General features: G+C 32.1%; 1 pseudogene across 2 annotated transcripts; it reads right to left on the bottom strand.

Annotated features, from left to right (window-relative positions):
* Positions 1-675: 675 nt before the first annotated feature.
* Positions 676-2,613, bottom strand: LOC112290048 (uncharacterized; annotated as a pseudogene). 2 transcript variants are annotated; one of them, XR_016505677.1, is made up of 2 exons: positions 2,461-2,613; positions 676-2,347 (listed from the first exon to the last, which is right to left on the bottom strand). The product of XR_016505677.1 is annotated as an uncharacterized LOC112290048, transcript variant X1 (transcript). The 2 variants fall into 2 exon arrangements; XR_016505678.1 differs by having other exon boundaries at positions 676-2,276; positions 2,461-2,592.
* Positions 2,614-23,391: the final 20,778 nt, after the last annotated feature.

Here is a 23,391-nt window from a genome sequence, read left to right as displayed (position 1 = left end):
CCACACCTATGTAAACCCTCTTGTTTCCCAATTAGAAAAAGCTGCATGCTACCACCAGAAATGCAGTACCAAAAAATTGACAAGGAATGTAGCTTCACACCATCTGATTTGTTGAAAGTCTACCAAATCCAGCTCAGATACCACTTCACATTGTCAGATACAACGTACTCCTTTAACTCCTCCACATGAAAACAATGTAAACTATACAACCACCATATTTCTTAGTACCATAACTGCACTATCGATATTGCTTTGCATCATATCAACCAGCGTAACAAGGCCTGCGACATTACACCTGTTGGATCCGTTCGTAGTGTTGCAAAAGATTCAGTGCCCATGTAAATTAATGATCACGGCTGATTCAAAGGGCGAGAATATCGAACAATTTCAGAGGACTTCAACTAAGACAGACATGCCACGTAACGGTGCGCTTTCAAGAACTCAGACTTAAAACTTTAAGTTGTAATGAATGTGATAAAAACAACGACGTAAGCGAAACAAATCACGAAAAAGGCTTCGCAAGCACTTAAGTCGATCAAAATGTGCACCACAAAACTAAAGTATTTTAGAACCACTATAAAGGAAGAATAAAAAGAGACTGATATCTACATTCATGTTAATTCCCGAACTCAATAGCATGGCGGTGCGTAAAAAGACAAACCAAAGCAACCGAAGTGTTTGAAAAAACAGTTTTTATTCTCTTCCGCAACAGTAGCAATAAAATCGTGTGGTGGAATAAGAGCATACAATAAAAACTTCCTTCTCAACACCTCCATATTCTCCCTAAAAATATGCACAATGTGACACTTCCTTCTCACCACTTCCATTCTCTCCATACAAGTATACACAATGTGAAACGAATCGCGCTAATGTATGTAGAATACTGCACCTCATCACCTCGCACTGTGCAACAGTCTCCAACACCCCCTCACACGCCTCCCAGCAGCCTCTTCACGCCTGCCTTCTGCTCCGCACTCAATCTCGTAGGAAAATCAATGTCGAACTTAATCCGTAAATTGCCTCTCCTCCCTGGTTCCTTAGCCACCGGCATTCCCTCCTTCGGCAGCACCTTCTCGTAACCCGGATGGATTACATCAGGGATGCTTATGTTCAACGTCCTCCCGTCCAGAGACATCAACGTGAAATTCAACCCTGTCAGTGCCTCCACCAGCGAGATCTTCTTCGTCACGATTAGATCATTGCCATCTCGTTTGTACGTGTCGTGAGGCCTCTCATCAATAACGAACACAAGGTCAGCTGCCAGCATACCGTGTTGCTCATTGCCCTTCTCCGGGAAAGTGATCTTTGTACCCTTCTTCCAACCAGGCTTCACCTCAATTGTCAGAATTTCTTCGACCGGTGTGCTCTTCCCGCTGGCATCCGCAATACTCCTCGAGATCTTCATCTTTCTCGTGGATCCTTTGTAAAGCTCTTCTAGACTGCACAATAGTTTATTTTCTACAGCAGGAGCCTTCCGTACCTGAGTATGCGAAGACCCCTCCCCAAACGACCGAAATGCTTGATTTCCATCAGAGGTTCGAAACACATTCTCTCCACCACCAAAACCACCAAACATCCCATCGCCGAAAGGGCCACCTCGGCTCCCTCTTCCGCCCAAGCCTCCCATGCCTCCGAACGGGCTCCCACCCCCAAAAAACTCTGCAAAGATATCTTCAGCATTCCTAGGGTTAAACCTGAAGGAATGAGTCCCCCCTGAGCCATTCGCAAAGCCATGTGCAGCGCCCGGGGGTGGCATGCCACCCTTAAGACCTTCCTCTCCTTCTTGGTCGTAAATTAACCTCTTCTGCGGATCGCTAAGTACCTCATAAGCTTCCGATATCTGCTTAAACTTCGCCTCAGCCTCCTTCTTATTGTTCGGATTCTTGTCAGGGTGCCATTTCATCGCCAACTTCCTGTACGCTTTCTTCAAGTCATCCTCTGTTGCCGTCTTTGGCACCTTCAATATATTGTAGTAATCAACTCCCATCCCTTCCCCTCCCTAGTTTTCTCTCGCTTCTACTTCTCCCCCCAGGCCACTTCGCGCCCTCGAATCCGCCCCTCTCACTCCCTCCCCCTCCCAAGGAGAACACCGCCGGCCAATTCTCCACCGCACAATATCTCTACACCTCTCCGACTCCCTCTCCAGCGCAGCCGCTTCACAATACACAATCCGGGACACTGGACCCACAGCTCCGTCGCCTATCCACACGAGAATGGAGCTCTCTCTTTTCACAGCGACAATGTCGACAACCACGCGCGGTTTCAAGCGGCCACAGCTTCACCGACCGCGAGCGGTTTAAGACGCATCGTCAATCGCAACCATGGCGATGGGAAACAGTATACAATACTGTCCAGAGTTTACAAAATTAACACACATACAAAAAAATAAAATAAAATAAAAAGAAAAAGAAAAAAAGAGAGGAGCAGCAGAGGGAGGCTCAATACATCGAAGACACAGACCTTCTTCGCTGGCTGGAACGAGGCGCAGGGCTTCCCTTTCGCTGAGCAAAGTCTCCCCCGCACAGGAATGCTCTAGAATGCTCTGGAATGCTTCCACGCCATCGCCGAGGCAGAGTCTAAATTTCGCCTTCTCCCTCCCGGCCCCGCACTAGGGTTTTGCGTCTGACTCGGGAACGACCCCCCCTCCCTTGGGAACGCTCCCATGCTCGCGTTCCCCATAAGCCTAGGTTCGGCGATGACGTGATTGGGATTGACGTGCAACGGAACTACAGTTGACTCAGATTTTTTGTCGGTGAGTTAACTTACCTCCTGATCCCGGTCACCTCTGCTCCCGGCCCCGGGTGACCCGCCCCTACCCGACCCCACCCGACCCATGCATGCTACACCCTCACTCTCTCTTCGAGTTCCATACCTCAAGTGTAAGTTTACATGCTCTTGTCGAACTTTGCAATGTTAGCATTTTCTTTTTTCTTTTGATTAGGACCCATATTTTTAATGAGTGCCTTATTTCTTGAATATTCTTGTGAGATTCTAGATAAAAGGGATTTTAAATGCATACTCTTTGCAAATAATTAAGATATCTTTATTTATGTTTATTTTATTTACTTATTTATTTGCAAATCTCAATTAAGATGAGCCATTAACCTTTTGATTTATCTCTAACTGATCCATATTTCAATGATCAATCTTCTCATATCATATAATTTTTTTTTTCCCACCTATGCCTTCACTTCATATGATTAAGAAAATATTTTTTTAATAACATACCAATATTTTTAAATGTCTAATGTTATTTTTATATATTTTTTAGAAAGAAAATAAGATAAGTTTATACGAAATAATCCAGTAATTTTCAAATGTGTTATTTTTAGGGACTTTTGAAAATTGATTTTAAGTAAAGAAAGAACTAGAAGAATTGATTATTGTTGTAAATAGGTTGGTGTTACAACTGAAATCTTTTTCTGAAAAACCATGAAAGTCTTATTTAGATTTTTGGATTCATGTATTTTAAAAAGATTGTAATCGCAAAAACAAAAATAAATAAATATAAATATAAATAAATGATTTTTTTTTTTTTTAACAATATCATAAGCATACTTTTTTCATCAGTTTTTTCATTCAGTATGACTGTGGTGAATAATTTATAGACATGCATTGGTAGACATGTGCTATCTTTATGTATTTACATACTGATGGTCTTCTAATAAAAAAAGAACTATGCTAAAAGAGGTTTCAATAAAGCATGGTATTGCTCATAGAACCACAATGTAATAATTTTATCAAAGCTTGATCTAGAAATGATATTTTTACTAGATTGTTCAATATAGGAGTAAGAAAATATACAATGACCATAATAGTAATACAATAGCAAATTTATGCAATTTCTGATTTAAGACTATTGAGAGAAGCTATTGGTATTTAAAGGGGTACCAATAGATTTGGAATACGTAGCAACTAGTGGAATTTCTTAAGCAAAGTTTTGGGTATCATTTTTTATTTGAATAATAAATAACAGAAAGTTTAATTAGATAGAAAAATTGCTCGAGATGTAAAAGAAAAATTAATGATTCAAATCTTAGAAGTAATATGTTTTATATTTACTTTTTGTTTATATACTAGATTATTACTTCAATTTTTGATGGATTATTTTCTTACTGCTAGAAGAAACTTACAATAAGACATCAATGGTAGTCAAAAACACACAAGTGTTTATTTGTAATAAATATAGAAAATTGTTAAATCAACCCAAGCATTTATTAAAGAAATCCATCCATTCTAACTATCATTTTAAAATATCTATTATTAGATATGTATTGGTTAAAAACCAACAAAAAAAATGGTTGGATCTACAACCAATGATGATGGGTGAGTTTGATTTAGTGATTTCCTAGATTAATTTAACAACTTCCAATATATAATTTTTATTCATTGAGATTTATGAGGAATAAATAATAAGATGTTATATATGTGTATTTTTTTTTTTGATATTGTAGTACTTGTGAAAAATGGCACAATTTACAATGAGTTTGTAAGTTTTTAAAAGATTTAAATGGAATCGTGTTTCTTTTGGTGAGAGGAATTTTAAAGTCAAATTTTTTACTCTTTTTCAATAAAATATATGCAAGGTATAATGATTTTGAAGGTAAAAATTATTTTATAATTTAATAATTTTCTAAAAATATATAATTATCATTATTTATACTTAAATTTTTATAATCTATAAATATAATATTTCAAATTTTAGAAAATTAGAGTAATGATAAAAAAATTGAATGATAAAAAATAAAATTATTCAATCCCTATAATGTATATATATATATATATATATATATATATATATATATATCATAATAATAATTTGTTTTTTCTTTGAAACTTCAATTTATACAAGGCCTAAACTTCATTGTATAAGGTGAGTAGATTGGCCCATATTCAATTAATGTCACGGACACAAAATACAGACTTGAAATCTAACAAGAAGTTCAAGCAGAAGTGGCAGAACTAGATTAAACAGATGAGTACAAGAACAATACCAGAAAGGTGAGCTAGAACTCCAAGAGATGTGTTGTCGAGACTGAAGAACTCTTCAGCCTCGACTCTTATATATACTACTGGCCTATGGTTCTAAGGAAGCGCATCAAGAAGCTTCCCAAGAACTATGAAGCTTCTCGAGCAACTACCCAAGAGCTAGGAAGCTTCTCAAGTAACTTCTTAGAATCTACTAGAATATTCTAAGAATCTTCTAGAGCCTTCTAAGGGAATCTTTAGGGAATCTTCAAAGAATATTTAGAGAATCTTTGAAGAATATTCTAAGAGAATATTTAAGGAATCTTCTGGAAGTTTCTAGAGACTTCTTTCTAGAAGGTTCTAGAAACTTGTCTCTAGAAAGGTCTAAGGACTATGTCCCTAACATCACCTCCTCCTTTAGCTTCGAGGTCTCCGAGAAGCAATGTTATCGTCAGTCAATACCAACGCAAGAAAATGAAGATCTGTCGCATAACCTCTGCTATGAACTCCAATTGTTGTTCACGAGGCAAGAGATTCAATGGTCCTTGAAGCCAACGGTAGTGGCCCACGCCTTCAACTTCTGACCAAGCATGAACCTCCGTGTCTTCATTGTGAAATTGTCCTGCAAACACTCCTTCTGGCTGACCATTGTAGGCAGGCTCGACCTCAAATACAATCACCAGCGATCTGTTGCTCGAAATCCTTCGACGTCGTCGTGGTGCAGGCGGTTCTTCATCTCGCGGTCGTCTTCGTGAGCTAGTTGCTTGAGATGACATGACAAGTGTAGTATCTTTGCTATCCATATTCAAAGGCTAAAATAATAAGAACAAACTTAGGCTACTAACAAAGTTCTACGCTATCTTGGAGAGAATGACTACATCAACTATGGATTTTGGTGGTGCTCTCTCCTCTTTTCTGTTTTCTGGATGAGCAAGCTTCAGTAAGAAGCTATCGTCGAACCGGCTTGGGTTTCTCAGAATATCGTCGATGAAACTCCTGTACTTTTTGTGGCGCATTCGCGAGATTTTCGGCCGGCTCCCATGTTCATTCATTAATATCGTAACCGCTCCAATGCACAAAGTATTCTAATTTACTCCGTCTTTGTCGTGAATCTAGGACCTTTTCCACCTCGTATTCTTCATGGTTCTCTATTTCTATGCTAGGTGGTGGACATTGTACTCTTCCAGGAAAAGTCGATTCTCGATAAGGCTCCAACAAAGAAACATGAAAGACAGGATGTACCTTCATAGTAGCTGGTAACTCCAAACGATACGCTACAGGATTGATCTGCTTCTGGATAACAAATGGTCCCAATCTCCGATAGTCCAATTTGTCACATGGCCGCTTGGTCTTAATATTTCGTCGAAGCAGCCAAACTTTGTCTCCAATCGTGAATTTAGGTGCCTGATTTCGAAATTTATCCGCAGACGCCTTGTAAGATTCTTGGGCAGTTTGCAATTGAAGCTTTAATGTAGTTTGAAGCTGCGAAAGCTCCTTCACCAATCCTTCAGCTGCCGGATTGTTAATCGTTGACGAACTCCATAAGTCAAGCTTCGGATGGTATCCATAATTGGAAAAGAATGGCATTTGTTGAGTTGACGCATGAAGGGTGTTGTTATATGCGAACTCAGCTAGCGGTAGATATGCGACCCAATCATCTTGTTGATAGTTGATGGTGCAACGTAAATATTGCTCTAAAACTTGATTCACCCGTTCTGTTTGGTCGTCCATTTGAGGATGAAATGCCGAAGAAAACTTGATATCCACCTTCAATATCTCAAAAAGAGATTTTCAAAACTTTGACACAAACTGGGTTCCTCGATCCGATACGATATCATCTGGTAGACCATGATATCGATACACATTATCAAGAAAGAGTCTTGCTGTGTCTTCGCTTGACGATGTCTTCTTGCAAGGGACAAAATGTGCCATCTTTGTAAGCCGGTCTACGACAACAAAAATGTAATCAAATGAATTCGATGTTGGTAGATCCGTAATAAAGTCCATGGAAACCGAAGACCATGGTCGGCGCGGAATAGGCAATGGCTGTAGAAGTCCATAAGGCCGATGTCGAGGGTTTTTGGATCTTGAACAAATGTCACAAGATACAACAAAATCTTTCACATCCTTCCACATTTGAGGCCACCAGAAATCGCAGGAAATAAGTTCCAAGGTCTTATTGAATCCAAAATGTCCCGCAGTTGGGAAGTCATGACGAGATTGAAGAACTCGGAGTCGTGCTGGCCCTTTTGGGATATACAACCGCTCTTCGAAATATACTAGATTTCCTTCCATCTTGAATTTATCATCACTAGCATGTTGCTTGATATCAAGGGCTAGAGAATCTTCAATGGTTGCGGCCCATACCTGGTCGAGGAAGTCAGCATCAATTGGTACAATAGCTGCGTTGAGCCGAAATTTCTCTGACTTCAACAATGTCGTGCACTGTTGATCAAATGCTGCATCTCCAGCCTTTGGCACGAGATATGATCTCCTTGATAATGCATCGGACAACCCTTGTTGCTTCCCAGGCCGATAAGTAATAACAAAGTCGAACCTGGATAGCGACATACTCCACCGAGCTTGACGCCGATTCAAAACCCGAGCCGACATAAAATACTCCAAATTCTTGTGATCCGTATATACGGTCACTGGATGTGCAGTTCCTTCAAGAAAGTGGCGCCACTCTTGGAAAGAATCTACTATAGCAAGGAGTTCCTTATCGTGGATCTCATAGTTGATCTCAGCAACAGAGAATTTTCGAGAATAGAACGCAACTGGATGGAGCTTCTCATCTACGCCCATCTGTGAAAGTACAGCTCTCAAAGCAAAATCCGAAGCATCTGTCTCCAAATAAAAGGCCTTTGTAAAGTCTGGATGTACCAAGATTGGAGCTATAGTAAATACCATCTTCAAATCTTGGAATACTTTTTCTGCGATAGGTCCCCATTCGAGCTTGTCCTTGCACGTTAATCGAGTGAGAGGGGCAGTAACTTGAGAATAATTCTTGATGAAGATCCGATAGTAGTTAGCAAATCCAAGAAAACATTGTACGTCCCTAACCGTCTTCGGAACTTCCCAAGACATGATTGCTTCCACCTTCTTTGGATCCATCTTCAATCCTTCCGTAGTCGCGATGAATCCCAAAAACTCCATCTCAGTTTGGTGAAATAAGCACTTCTCCAATTTGGCATAGAGTCCTCGCTCCCATAGTTTTTTGAGTACCAGACGAACGTGCTTCTCATGTTCTTCCTCATTCTTAGAAAATATCAAAATATCATCTAGATAGATGACAACAAAATCGTCTAGATGCTCTCGAAAGATGTCATTCATCATGTGTTGAAAGACCGCTGGAGCATTAGTAAGACCAAATGGCATGACATTGTATTCAAAATGGCCATACCTTGTTCGAAAAGCTGTCTTCTATTCATCTCCTTCCTTGATTCGCACAAGGTTGTAAGCTCTCCTTAGGTCAATCTTTGTAAAGATCCTTGCACGCCCAAGTTGTTCTAGAAGACCAGAGATCAAAGGCAGTGGGTAGCGATTCTTTTTTGTCACCTTGTTGAAACCTCGATAGTCCACGCACATCCGTAGTGAGCCATCCTTCTTCTTCACAAATAAGATTGGTGCCCCAGCTGGCGACTTCGAATGACGGATGAAGTTCTTGGCTAGATTCTCGTCAATGTACTTCCGCAACTCAATCAACTCCGTCTATGACAAATTGTAGATTGGTCCATAAGGTGGTTGTGCTCCTTCTTGCAATTCAATGGCACAGTCATAGGGTCGATGCTCTGGCAGCATATCAGCATTCTTCTTTTCAAAGACATCTTTGAATTCTTCATACTGCTTTAAAATAACCAAAGTCGGAGTTGCATCTTCTCGAGTCGGAGTTGCAAAGATGACAAGAGGTGTATTTTGCTTGGCTTCCTTCATGAAAGCCCTTGCACCTATAAACAAGGATTTGTTTCTAGACATTGTCTTGGCAGATTCCACCTTCAAGGAGTTTGTTGGAAATGTCACTTTCCGCAACTTCCAATCTATCAATGGATTATATCTATCAAGCCAAGATAGTCTCAAAATGATAGGACATGAAGGGGTCTTGATAACATTAAACACAATATTGCTCTCATGGTTTTCAAGACGTACCTTCAATGGTTTAGTTTCATGGATAACATTGCCCGAAGACAATGGTCGTCCATCTATGACTTCTACATGGACAGGCTTAAGTTTCTTTACAAGAGAAATATTGTGAAGCTTGGCAAACTCTTCATCTATAAAACAAGCGGATGCACCCAAGTCTAATAAAGCATCGACTTGTAGTTCTTGAATACCCAGATGTAAAGGTACCATAAAACAATCTGAAGGTTGAGCTGAGAGAAAGGGACCTTGATTAATTTTGGATGTTGAGATGTCCAGCCGCACGGTCCCTATTGTGGCTGGGCGTCCTTGTTTTCCTGCATGCTTGTACTCCTCAGTCTTGTTCTTTGAGGCTTCTGTTTCTTCCGACAATCTACAGCTTTATGGCCCGCTTCTCCGCAATATAAACACAAGTTTTGTTCAAACCGTCGCTTCCTTTCCTCAGCTGTGAGGGGTTTGAAAGGTACCGCATCAATTTGCATGGGTTCAGGATCTCTGGAGTGATTCTTTGGACCTTTTGAAAATGTAGCAAATGCTCCATCATTTCTCCAGCCTGATCGTCTTTCTTGTCGTAATTCAAAGAGGCGGTTGTCACAAATAATTGCCTGAGATATAAGTTCTTCTAAAGTATCCGCCTTAGGCATGGTGATCAATAAGTTCTTGACATCATCTCTTAGTCCATATCGAAATCGTGTCATGAACGCCTTATCATTCCAATCAAGATCGCATGTAAGCTGTTGAAATTCTGCAGCATAGATTGCAGCAGAACGTGATCCTTGTCGCAGATTTTGTATCTTTCTTTCAGCCACTCTTTCTCGATCACTATCTCCAAACGCAGCAGTAAGTCTCTCTATGAAAGCCTCTAGGTTGTACAATATTGGAGAATCCTTCTCCAATAGTGGAGCAAACCAAGAGCGAGCATTTCCTGATAGAAGAGTACCTATGAAAGCAACCTGGGTAAATCCATTTGGATAACGAGAAGGGTATAGGCGTAGGTAAAGCCGTACTTGTTGCACAAAACCTCGAAAGTTGGCTCTTGTCCCGTCAAACTTGTCTGACATACTCGCTTTTGGTTCTTTCGTACTAATCCTTGAAGTATCTACAGAGGTCGTATGTGACACATGTCTTGCTTCTCTCAGTCGAATAATCTCTTGTTGTAGGCTATGAATTTTGCTTCTAGCTTCTTCGGTCACTAGATCAATTTGAGGTTCTTTACTTGGATTGCGAAGAAATGCAATCTCTTTTCGTACACTATTCATAAGAGCTTGAAGATCTGCAAGAGTTGCCACTCTATTGTCTACTTGTGGAGATGCACGGTCTATGACCTGGTCTACTTCCATATTTAGAGAATAGATGGATTAAAATTTTGAGAGAAGAAGAAATTGCTAAGTCTCTTGGAGAAAATTGTAGCACTACCTGTCACTAAAACCTACTAGGAGAAAAGGAAAAAAAAAAAAAAAAAAAAAAAAAAAAAACACTAAACGATTTCAGTTTTAGAGGAGGGTAATCCGCAACCTCTAAAAATGCCTCAATGCTTTCGAGAAGAGGGGTAATCCGCACTCTATCAAGAAGGCAAAGCTCTGAAATCGATGTTAACAGTCTTTTTTACTAGCTATGCTAAACAAAAAGAAGGAATTAATATCAGTCAAAGAGAGGGTAATCCGCAACCCTTAGAACGCTCAAGTATCTCCAAGGAAAGGGGTAGTCCACTCTCTGCCTCAAAGAACTAAGCTCTGATATTGTGATTGAGAAAATATCAGTTTAGAGGAAGGTAATCCGCAACCCCTAAAGCGCTAGAATACCTTCAAGAAGAGGGGTAATCCGCTCTCAAACAAGAAGGATTCAGCTCTGATATTAAGATAAAGGTAGTCTCGACAAACTGTTACGGACACAAAATACAGACTTGAAATCTAACAAGAAGTTCAAGAAGAAGTGGCAGAACTAGATTAAACAGATGAGTAGAAGAACAACACCAGAAAGGTGAACTAGAACTCCAAGAGATGTGTTGTCGAGACTGAAGAACTCTTCAGCCTCAACTCCTATATATACTACTGGCCTATGGTTCTAAGGAAGCGCATCAAGAAGCTTCCCAAGAACTATGAAGCTTCTCGAGCAATTACCCAAGAGCTAGGAAGTTTCTCAAGTAACTTCCTAGAATCTATTAGAATATTCTAAGAATCTTCTAGAGCCTTCTAAGGGAATCTTTAGAGAATATTCAAAGAATCTTTAGGGAATCTTTGAAGAATATTCTAAGAGAATATTCAAGGAATCTTCTGGAAGTTTCTAGAGACTTCTTTCTAGAAGGTTCTAGAAACTTGTCTCTAAAAAGGTCTAAGGACTATGTTCCTAACAATTAAAGAAGTTTATTTATTTATTATAGAAGTAATAAATCTATATTTTTTGTCTATTAACTTAAAATTCATGAGACAAATTTCACATACATTCTACCAATTTGGAATAAAATGATGTATACTGTACAAATTCGATCTTCTAACTGAATATGCAAAACCATAAACAAACCATAATCTACAATTGCTATTAACTTTTAATAATTCTTATGAAATAAAATATTATCATAGAAATTCAAGTTATTTTATTAGAAATTAGATTTTTTTTCTCTTATTAAAATCAACATAAGGAATAATATTAAAGTACTGTTGGATCATAACGTTAAGTATAACAAAGACCTACAAATTTTTAAAAAATTAGCTTTAGATCGTATTAAAAAGGTTGTTGATTTTTCAATAAATTTCTGAAGATGAGTTGTTAAAAGAATTTAAGCTCAGTAATATCAACCTATTATTTGGCTTGTATGCTATTAAATAAGTTACAATAATGTTTGGCTTCACAACATTTCGATTCAGAAAGAATAAAGATTTTACATATTAGAATTAGAAGAAACCATCATACAAATTTTATTAAAAATGACAGGTTGGAGAAGATCCAATGTTGGACTAGTTTATCAATCAAAAATTTAGAAACAAAAGATTACAACAATAAATCACAGAGAATTACACATGTCAACTATGTAATCTTTACACACAAATTAGAATTCAGACTTGCAAGTTTATAATCTGAATAGATTTTTTTGATGGAGTGGTTATTTAGACATTATCATTACAATACATTAATGTGATTTTTTTATAAAAAAATAAAAGAGGCTACAAGAAAATATAAATCTATGATAGAATATGAAAAAACGAGTGTAATAATTATTTTTAATTAATTATTGAAAATATATTTTCATTACAAAAAAAATGATAGAAGTAATTGGAAATTAGATGGTTCCTAAATATTCAAAACAATTATATTATCTACTTGTTTAAGTAATTAAGTACATAAATTTTATTACAAATAAAGACGACCATGGGCTACTCATCACTTCAGCATAAATTAGCATGAAAATCTATCCACTTATATATTTTTAAATAAAAAATAATGAAAAATGATACAGAAATATTTATTTTAGATTAACACTTAATAATCTTATAAATAATAAAAAAAATTGGTTAATTTAAATCAACCCTCTAAACTTGAAAAAAATTCAGTAATCTCAATTAAATTATAATACTATACATAAATTTATAATAAAAATAATATGTAACGTAGTATAATTTTTTTTTTTTTAAAAAAAACTTGAAATATTTTTATTTTATATTTTTTAAATTTGCATTGAGATATAAAAATGTGACATTGTCTCAAAAAATTTATTTAATTCTTTTTACTTAATATGCACGGTTTACTTCTATAGACTATTGAATTACAAAATGGAGCATATTTATAATTATTATCAAGAAAAAAGAAATTTTATTTTTTTGTGTGTATATATTTATAGATACCAAATTATACTTTAATCTACATCTATTTCCATCCTATTGACCAAATCTTTATTAAACAGCTCAAAAACAAATTCTGACTATATGGTATAAACTTCTCATTACAATATATTTGTTGGATCTAGTTTGATTTTTAAGAAGGTCTTGCAACATATCCTTTAGTCTCTACTCTCCTCGTTCAAATACACACCTAAATCCACTCAACTTTATTTACAAATATAGATGATTAAAAATCACAGATGCTTAATTCCAAAAGATTATAAGATAGGTCCAATAAAGTTTTTACTTCATTTACTTCATTTACTTCAGTTACTTCAAATGCATTTTTATGTCCCAAATATTACAACATCTTTAATATCTCAAATTAAATAATTTTGATATGATTATACTAAGTTTACAGATTTTTTAAAGTATGTACAATTTTTACATAGAAGCTGTCTGTGTGTGTATAAATAAATATGTAATCAACATAACTCTTGCTTACAAAGGAATGCAATGTCTCAATCCAATCCTTCAAATTTGCAAATAGCTACCAAATTTTATGGTAAATACTTTCAATTTTAGAAAAAATATTAAACCTTTATTAAATATAAAGATATGTTTAATATTGTTGATGAAGCTAAACTATTGCTAATTATACCACCACCAAGTTTCAATGGTACAATCCATGACAAATAAAATATAAGAACTTATATTAAATTAATTAAAAAATGGAATAATTAAGATATTAGTAGTATCAAATTCATAACTAATTTTCTGTAATCAAATCATTTTTTTCATATAATAGTTCAAAAATAGTAAGAGTAAATTTTTCCAAATTATTAAATTTTTATAATTTGGTGTAAAATTAACCTTAGAAAAAAATTTCATTTTTTATGATGAAAGGAAATGAAAATACAAAAAAAATTAATCGTATCTTCAAAATATTTCTGAATAAAATATTAGCAATGCAAAACTCCCTGAGCAATAAAGACAACATTATTTTATTAGTTAAGAGTTATCTTAAACCATACTAGCTGCAGAGTTTTTTCTCAACATTAATAATAAATAGAAATTACGTTTAAGAATTTGAATTCTGTAGTTGAATTTTCATCACCTTCTTCAGCCTAAGTCATAAAAGGCAAATCCTATACTTATAAATAAATCTATTTAAATTTAAATTTTAAAAAATATCAACACAACATCAACAATAATTTTTATCAAGAAAACCATTTAAAGAATACACTTTCTATTATCTTACTAAGAAATTCTCTTTTAAATACCTGAAGACAAAAATAATTAAGAAAAACTATTGGTAGAAAAGTTTTTAGAGAAGATTTATTCATTATAAGTTAGATTTTTGCAAGATTTTTTAATTTTTTTTTCAAGGGCAGAAAATTAGATGCAAAAATTAGCAAAAAATAAAAATAAAAAGAGTTATAATCCTTAGTTTATTAACACTAACATGTACATTGCTAATCATGGAGCAAATCAACTCATGTCTCATAAAAGATTTTATTTTATTATATTATCTGTGACATAATTTTGCATAAATAATTATCTTATACAATTGAAAGACCATCTTATGCCATATTAGATATGTATTAAGATTTAATTTATTTATTTATTTTTTGAATATACTACATATACAAAAATATAATACCATTTTTGTTGGTCAACCGATTTTCTGAAGTAGGAGTTGTTGTTTGCAAAGACGGCAATCATTCTATTATTTATAATTTACATACTTAACTAATTGCATCATAGAACTCAAAAAATTGTTTCTACATCTTAGGTCATTCTAGTCTTCTTCAACTTGAGATTGATATAAATTAAAACATAAAGATTTCAAAGAGATCATACTATAATTACATACAAGTGAAAATTTATATTTTAAAGTGGCATAAAGTATTAGACTATTTTATCTTTTTAAATAGCATAGGTAATAAACAACCCTTTTTTAATTAAAATCAACTTAAAATAAGCAGCTGAATTTTCTTAAAAATTTTACATTATTTTAAAAAATAAATTAAATACTTAAAAAAAACATTCAAAAAGAATGTTATTAAATTTTGCATCAAACACATTGCTATTAATTGGTAATAATCACTAAAACATTAATTGGAAAAATATGATAGGTTTATAACAAGTTTAGTTTGGACCAAACATTAAGTAAATGACTGGATCCACTCAAATAAGAACAAGACTAGATTGAATCAAATTAATACTAGATTTAGGTTTAGGTTTTAGATCAAGCATTAATAAGATCCTATATTATAGAAATAGATAGCTGCTTTGAATAGAAGCTTGAAAATATGAGAGCTACTTCAAATAAAAAAAAACTTTATCTTATTTTTTGAACTTAATACTAAGTGTTATTTTACCAAGTTTGATTTGTTACTTTTCCATAATATTTGTATTTAGGATTTTTTCTACCAAAAACCCAACTAATCCTTAAGACATATTGATTTTTATCAATATTTTCATTTTAGATTTTAAGGATTGTTTATTTTTCCTTGAATCCTTCTTATTGTAATTATTTATTCTAAGTAAATAATTTATTTTTATTTTTTTTCAAAATTTCTTGTTTTATATTAAAGAAGGTGTCTTTTTTGGTTTTACATCTTTATTTCCTAACTTAAACCTCTTTTGATACAATATTTGAAGGAATACTGCAAAAGATCTCTGAAGATGGTACATTAAAGTTTTGATTATTTTGTACAAAGTTTGGTCGTCTGAATTATTACAATCCTTCTACTTTTATTTTCTAGCTTCATTCCAAGATATGGTTAATTGACAAAATTTTATTCTATTGGGTGCTACTTCAAATGTTTTTTTTAATAACATGATTTTTATTTATATTTCATTAAAGAAAATATTGAAACAAACATGTGAAAATATTAAAATTGCTAATATAGGCTCTTTAAAATAAAATTTCTTCTAAATTGAAGACAAGAAAAAAAATACTAATTTGGTTCATCTCTGAATATTTGGTTATATTGCTTAGCTTATTTTTATTTTTATTTTTTCTAAATCAACTTTTACTAACATTTGGTTTATTTAGAAAATCTATTTGGAATTAAAATACTTTAGTTATAAATTAAATTAAGTAGATTCATACTTATATATAATAATATGATGACTTATTATCATATTATTCTAAATTAACTTATTAATTCTTATATAAAATCTAATACTTTATCAACAAAATTAATTAGATTTTGTATAAGAATTGACTCTTGTTGATACAAAAATCATATTAAAAATTATTTATATATAACATAAATTAAATATTTATCTGATATTATATATATATATGAATAAAAAATACCTCTTAAATAATTTAATTTCTATAAGTACCTTTAAATAATATTAATTAAAAATATAATCTATAAAATTCATTAAAAATATTACACTAATATGACTTAAATTAAAAACTTGATTCAAAATTTGATTTTTATTCATCTTATTTTATCTTTAATTATTTGTTTTTTTATTTTCACTATAAAATTTGTATTTTTTTTAAATACGACCTTATATTTTTTGATAAAGTTACAAAAATCACAAAATAAAAATAAAGTATAAAAGAGAATGATAGATATTAAATTACTTCAAGTTTAAATATTTAAAGATTTTATTTATAATTAGATCTATTTTGTAAAAAATAAAAAATAAAATTTACATATTCTTTATTTGTAAGAATAACTACGTATTATCTATCTTCCTTTTAAAGTATAAAATAAGAAATCTAATTTAGTATTTTTCATAATTTTTTTTAATCATAATTAAATAATAGATTCAATAAAAATATTTTAAATATTTTTTATAACTTAATTCTTTTCTTTTGATAAAAAAAATATAGTTTTGTAAAATATTTCTATATTTTATAAAAAAAATATTTTTAAAAATTATTATTATATTATGTATAGTAGCTTACATACATATGTTTTTTTAAAAAATTACACATATCTATTAGATATTGAAAACTTATAGTGCATCTAAAATCAAATATTGTTATTGAATAATTTAAAAAATATGTATTAATGATATATATATATATATATATATATATATATATATATATATATATATATATATAAGTCTAATGCTATATTCATCTATTTAAAACATTTAGTTATACTTTAAATAAAAAAAAATATCACACATACTTAAATCTATTTAGCTTAGTTAATCTACTAATTTAAGTGATTAAAAATAAATTTCTTTTAACCTCTACTTCTTTAGATATCTTAAAAGAAGTAGTATACTTTGATATTCATATTAAGTTGAAAGTAATTATTATCTATTACAAGACTTTAGTGCTTATGTTCCCATTACAAAATCATTGACAAACATGCTTTGTAAGGGATATTTTGTAATGCCTATTACTGTAGAAAGATCTTCCATAATAGAACTAGAATTTCTTATATTATTTTTGCCATCATATCAATACAAACAAATTTTTGGAAAGTTCATTTATTTCTTTTAAGATCTTATTTTTCTTAGATTTACATTATAGAGAGATGAAGATAGAACTAGAAACTATACAATTGACAATCAAGTAAGTGTGGAAAATGAAAGCTTAGATAAAAAAATACTATGATATAATAAAAATATTAGAAATCAGAATTAATATTATATATAACCAATCCATAGTAAGTATAGCAAAATAAGGCAAAAAATGCATCTTATTACAATTATTTTACTTGTGTCATCTTTGATAATATAAAATCTTTATAAAATACCAAGTTTAAAATTAATAAATATTACAAAATTCTAAAATTACTTAATTCTAAAATAAATCAATATTTCTAATATGGTATCAAAAGTTAAGTTTAAAAACTTTAAAAATAAGTTTCAAAACTACAATAATAAAAAGTTTGCAAATAAAAAATTGTGTTGAAGATGTTTTGCATAGAAATTAGAATACTAGCAGACTTTTTTCTTCACAAGTATGGCTATAATTAGGCTCACTGCCATAGAATGGCCAAAATTTAATGGTTCTTTACATGTCATTTAAAAACAAAAAAATACAAATGAAGTTTGCAATAGAAGAAATGTAGAAGTTAGTTTTTGGCACAAAAAAAGAATCGATTTTGATTACAAATACAAATACAACAATAATATCACTACCCAAAAATTAAATAGTTGTAGGTGCTTAAAAGAAAAAGATGACATTGCGCTTGCAGCCATCTAGTGTTACATTGAGAATTCCATCTTCTTCCATGTCGAAGCATGAAGTCAACCAATTAAGTATAATTGTCTTATGAAAAACACATATTCTATTAATAATATTATAACACAAGTACACCTACAAGAGAAATTTATAATATTAAAAAAAAAGAATTAGAAAAAATAATATAATATCTATATAATTTCAAAATATTTATATAATAATATTACTTTGTAAGAATGATAATTCTATTATAAATAGAAATATATATATATATATATATATATGCAAATAAAGTTTATACTATTATAATATATGGCAATAATTCAAACACTATAAATAATATAAATTAAATCCTATAAAAATTAATTACAATCCTCTTTCATGACAAGATAAACATAAAAGACTTATCTTCAAAATTTCAAGCATTTTTTATAGGACACAAAGGCAAGGACAAGTGGAAATGAAGATCAACTTTAAAAACAATCTACAAATGACTATAAGAACTCAAAAAAAAAATCTAAATTAACTACTTCATGTCTTGATTACAAGAAAATTAGGCATTGGAGATTGGACTAATTTACAAATAAGTTCAAAGCTACTACAAATATAGGATGTTCCAAAAAAATCATCAAAACCAAGAAAGAAAAAAAATTAATTGACATTAGAGCTATACATCATTTAGTATATTGTGAGTTGTCAATTATACTCTAAAATTTAATTTTTTATTATTTTCCTATTTAATGATAATTGAATATGTTAGATTAGGATTTATATAAGTAAAATTTAGTCTTATAGAATTTTTAGGATTACACTCCTTGATGGTATAAATTATAGCTTAATTTCTTGAATAAGGTTAATTAGGATTAAAGTGATAAGAGTTAAAAAATTGGAATAGCAACTTAGTTAGTTTAATAATTTAGAGGTTGTTAGTCATTACTATGAGGGTTTACTAAAAGCCTATGAGTGCACCCATAATCATTCACATGATTTAGGAGTTGGAATTATAATTCTCTAAAAAGATTTAGTGAAGTTAGCAATAATAATTTTGAGTTTTCTTCCAAATTCAATAAATTCAAGCGGCATGGTGGTTCTTCTAATTCATGGGAGTCTTTTTAATGCAATGGTGGCACCAGATTTAATCCATGGAGTGAAGAAAACAAGATCAACACCTTCTCCTTCAAAATATAAGTGAAGCAATGAAATTCTCATTTTGAAGAATTCTACAAAAAAATTACCAAGATCCTTGTAAGTAAAAACTTCCATGAAAATTATAATTGAGCAAGGATTGAGGCATGTGAATAGTCGATCTTAGTTTAAAAAGGTATTTTGAATACAATGGTGTAGAATGGATAGAAATTTGTTTTTATAAGATATAGGTAAAGTAGATTAATTAGTCCTAGGGTTGTCAATTCAATAGGTCGGATGATTGAATTAGTTGTGAAAAATGGTTAAGTAGGGAATAATATTTGAAATTTGGAATTTTAGAAGTAAAACATAAGTAAGTTGAAGAAGATATTAGAGAAGCCAGATTGTGATAGTCATAAGCTGGGATAAGCTTGGTACTACTTCTTTGTTTTATTTATTTTCTTTGTAGTTAAAGAATAATGGATGGTTTCTAAATATTATGAAGTAAATCTGTAGAATAAATCAGAGATTGATTTATGAGATATTTAGTATGTAATTGGAGTACTGTGTGATTGAATTATTATGAAAAGATATTGAAAGTTTGTTATCAGATTCTATAGAAGATTGATTCTAGATTGAAGATTATGATTATTATTAATTGAGAGTTTTGTGTGTTTTGATAGAAGAAGTTTGTGATTATAGAAATTTTGTGAAGCAAGATTGGTTGGAGTGGAAGATTGTTATTTTTGGTGTTGGATAGAATTTGTATATTTTGAGTAGTCTTTTGAAAGTGCAGGATTGTACATTATTGTTATCAGTTGATGAAAGAGTATTATTAGTGGAAGAAAGTATAGTAGTGTTCTTTGGTATTTTAGTGGTTCAAAATATAGTTAATTATATGATCCTAATGTATGAGCTCATGCGGATAGTCTTTTCTTATATTTTGAAAGGAATTTATAAAAAAAGTAAAATAACCACATTTTGATGCCATTATTGGGAATTGACAATAGTATTGAGTGTTTTGGATGTTACACGTATTGAAGAATAGCAAGTACTTGCTTAGTTACAATCACATAAAGTTTAAGCATAATATGTTGCTAATAGTAAAAAAACAGCAAAGAGATAAAGTAAGTTATTGTGGTGGTACCGAGGCTTTGTAAGATGAGGTAGAAATGGATGTAATATCAAATAGATGGAAGTTGCCTCGTTGGTGCGCAAACCACCACCTATAAATAAAGAGTGTTGGAAGTAAGAATTATCTTCCTCCACACTTTTATTAGAGTATAATCCTTGCTGATGCTAAGTGTTTGTAGCCTTTAGACTTTTTTTTCTTCAATAACGCGAAGAGGTTATAAAATCAAAATTGGTTCAAAAATAAAGAAAAATGTATAGTTAGATGGGAGATAGGAAGCAAATTCAGTAATATTTAATGAAAGATTATGATTATTAAGAATAAAAATATTATAGTAAAGAAAGAAAAGAAGAAGCACAAGTAAGAAAATTATTGCAAAATAAGTAAGAATGTAAGTTAAAAAAGAAGCATCAACAAAGTTGGATTAAGCCATGGTTGCATGCTTGTTGGCATATCCAAACATACCTAGAAGCTGACCGACCTCTAATATTTTAGACATATATATTGTTAAGAAAATTGCCAAAAGTACTCATCGAAAATTTTATCAATAGTCCAACGAATCTCTTGAGCTTGTTAATTGCAAGTGGAAAAAATATAAAAGAATTGCATATTCCATTGGATACTTTTTTAATATCAAAAATTGCCAATTCTATCAAAATTAGTTTTGTAGAATGGCATAAATTACTTGCCAATAAAAGCCAATGTTTTAAAAATTTTCATTTTTACCTCCAATTCAACTAATATACTTAATCAAGGATAATAATAGCTAATTGAGGAAGTTGGAAACTTTAGAAAAGACACTTAGAAAAGATAGTGGTTATTTTAATAAGAGATTAAGTAGCACATTATCTTCTTCAATGATGACAAGTGGTCTAGTAGTTTCAATAGTAATCCAAATGGGAGATATGGATATTTACACAATTAGTGTGGCTCCATTACCTACTTTTAGGAGTTTCCCAAGTGCAGATCTAGATGAACACTCATTTTAGTTCCTGACCATATGTGTAGCCAATAATCAAAGAATTAAAGATATTTAGTTGTGATGGCTACCAACGACCTTAAAAGATACGACGTTTGAATGATATAGCTGCTAATCCATGGGTCAATTTTCTAATGGAGAGACATTGAAGAAAGCATTTTTAATCCATTTTTACCTAATTGGTTTTGAAGATCGACTTCGAAAAAGATTAATGAATAGCAAAATGAATCTAAGAGAAGTAGTAGAATCGTACTATGGCCATATGGCAAATATACTCCGCAAGTGGCTAAATCATCAAATACCAAAGGCTTTTGTATTATCCATATTAATCAATGGATTGCACTTATCCGAATTAAAAATGCTTATAAAAGAGGTTCAACTAAATTCGGTAATTGTATCTCTTAATCGAGCCAAGATTTGAGAGGAATGTCATTATGATCAATTTTTAACTATGGGAGCCATTATGATTCTAGTTCAAGGAAGTTATCAAATCCCAACATGAAATGGAGTAATAGATAGTTATTCTAGAATGTTTGATACATGGGCCAATTCAAGTGCCAATACACAAGGAATAATTAATGTCACCCCATTGTAAGCTATACCACCAAATATGACAACGTTGTAATTGCCATACTTCTCTTATCAGCAACAACTATTGACTATGACAAAGTTGCCAATAGTATCAACTCCAAAGGATTTTAATAAAACCTTGTTGTTAAATTTGATTAAGAAAATGGAAGAAATGACAATCAATATGGCAAATGATAAAGAGAAGAGACCTATCAATACTAGGCCCAATATATGGTACAGTAATTGTAAGGACTAAAATCATTTGATGACAGAATGCCCCTCTCCTCTATAAATAATGGTACAATGTCCATTCTGTGGAGGAAAGTATTTGGCAACTAATTTTTGGAATTGGAAAAAATAATAATAGTTTGATAATCAGACCATGATCCCATCCACTCAGTGGGATGTCCATCAAGTTCAAATGGAAAATATGTTTGGCTGGAACAAAAATCATTCAAATAGGCAAAATCAAGCCTTTAATAACTTTCAAGGTCCAAATTATAATCTAAGTTTTGCATCAAACTGCCATAGCTATGTGAAGAAACAGTTGAGATATCAACAATATTCTCCATCACTACAATCAATTCCAATTATCTCTGTACCAATAGAACAACCATGATCATTTACCAATTCAACTTGGAATAGGTCCAATTCGCATATACCAGTGGAGACACCTAATATATCTGATGGAGGTGGAAGAAGACCACTTTGTTATTATTGTTGCAAGAAGATTGATCATTATGGTAGTAAATATCCTGATCCAACAACCAATGATGACTATGCTCCAATTTATAGAAATTATAAACAGTCGGAGCATACATATCAGCAAAGTAATGCTCCATTCAATTTCAACAACCATAATCAATAGATCCAGCTATATAATAAGATCAAGGATAATAATCAAGGTCTCCAAGATTCCTTGATAAATTGGGTAGATTATATCCAAGCATTACTTACTAGGAGCCAGCAAAAGGAAAAATGATCAATTCAATACTTAGATGAATCAATTGCAAAGGACCAATTTAACCCAATTATGAGAACGTCAATTCCAGTTTCAAGCATCTTATCAATGATGAGACCTGGCCCATCTATGCAAATCAATGAGGTTCCAACCATCGAGGTCTTAGCTCAACCTAAACCAATTTTATCCTCTATGCAGTTCCAGGATATGTCTTATCCATTAAAAGATCTTCTCGTAGATAGACATTCCAAGAAAGCCCATCCAGTTGTTCAAAGTCTAAGTCTAGAAAAGAAAACTATATTACCTCAAGGAGTAAAGCTAAAACAAATGAAAAGAAAGTAGGCATTGGAAATTTCTTTAAACATGGAGCCTTATAACATTTTGAAAGATCTAGATGCTATTCAACCTTCTATTTCGATGAAGCAACTTTTGGCAGTCATACCAAAGTGTCATTGTATATTGAATTCATCGTTTAGACGTCGTAGGCAATGCAACAAAGAAGTTCTTGAGGTCAGTTTGAACCTTGAC

This window comes from Physcomitrium patens, chromosome 12 (assembly GCF_059467195.1).
Source record: "Physcomitrium patens ecotype Gransden chromosome 12, ASM5946719v1, whole genome shotgun sequence".
In the NCBI taxonomy this organism is placed as follows: Eukaryota; Viridiplantae; Streptophyta; class Bryopsida; order Funariales; family Funariaceae; genus Physcomitrium; species Physcomitrium patens.
Note: the sequence above shows the minus strand (reverse complement) of the source record. Positions and strands in the feature narration are given on the sequence as shown.